Genomic DNA, 1,351 nt, shown 5'->3' on the forward strand with positions numbered 1-1,351 from the left:
ATAAGTGTTTTTTTTTTTTTAATTTTACTCATTGATATATTATCATCATCTTTACTATCATCCCATCATTTTCCCTCTTTATCATCATCAACAACAACAACAACAACAACAACAACAACAACAACAACAACAACATCATCATCTTTATTATCATCACCATTCCTCTTCCGACTCCAGGATCCCACCTTCACTGTACCCTTATCTCCACCCCACTCCTTTTATTAATTTTTGACTTCGCATTTCGATAGACCATTCGTCTCGTGGCATTAGTGAATATGGTGTTGCTCATTCACCCATTACAAGAATGTTAAGTATTATCGATAGTCTTACGATTTATAGTCCAGGCGCGTAATAAATTTTATAGATGGTCGGGACAATGATAAAAGTGTGACAAGTCATAACCCTATTGATAAAATTTGATGATTTTTACCAATGCCTCGTGGCTGTTAGTAAAACTGTCGCTAAAATATAAAAAATTACTATTAAAATAGCTATACTGATGCGAGGGGCATCTATAAATAATAAAAATGACTATTTTTATCTTTTTCTTAGAAATAGCCTAATGATCAATTAAGGTTTTCTTTTTTCCTTACCTGTTGTATATATAATATAAACAAATAAATTCAATAAAAATATCAATTGTGAATAATGTCATAAAATAATGTTCACAGGTAGTCCTCGATGAGGAATTCGTTGTCATCGGCATCATCGTCAGTGTGGGTGGATCTTCGTTTTAGATCTTGCGTGTGTTACCATTACCGGTCATAAAGGGAGTTGGATGGGTTAGTTGTACACTGTTAGAAGAGCTGCTCTACATTGCGCGACTACATGAGCGTTTACAATTGGCTGACTATGCTTTTCAGGTCAGTCACCTTTGTATCGACTTAATGTGGTGCTCCCAATGGTAGCTAGCATGCCTTTAACTCCATGCACCACATCCTCATTGGTCTTGCTAACCCGTAGTAGTATGGTCCCCTAGCATCTTAGCATCATTAAATCGAGGCGCATTGCTGGTGTTGATGCACCCAATGCCATACCCCTCCCACATTTGCGACCACCAACTGTTTGTGTCCTTCTCATCCTCCAAAGTCAAAAGAGGTTTGGGCTTCTTGCAGCGATTTGGGTAGCATGCTCTTCTTCGACTTTTCTCATGTTTTTTCTCTGTCATAGATTTCATACATAGAATCAATAGATAGAAAATTATATATAAATAATGTCTAATAGGAAAAGAGAAAGTATAAGTAACAATATTTTTTCTGAACAACCTAAATAATAGGTTAAAAGAGAAAAATTAATTTTATAATAATTTTAAATTTTTTTTATTTTTGAATTATTTTTTTTTAAACTATGT

General features: G+C 34.4%; 1 protein-coding gene across 1 annotated transcript in view; it reads left to right on the plus strand.

Annotated features, from left to right (window-relative positions):
* The window catches only part of LOC107634355 (protein ABHD17B-like), a 9,682-nt gene that overhangs the window by 817 nt on the left and 7,514 nt on the right, over window positions 1-1,351 (plus strand). The window lies entirely within an intron of this gene.

The sequence above is a fragment of the Arachis ipaensis genome, chromosome B03 (genome assembly GCF_000816755.2).
Source record: "Arachis ipaensis cultivar K30076 chromosome B03, Araip1.1, whole genome shotgun sequence".
Taxonomy (NCBI): Eukaryota; Viridiplantae; Streptophyta; class Magnoliopsida; order Fabales; family Fabaceae; genus Arachis; species Arachis ipaensis.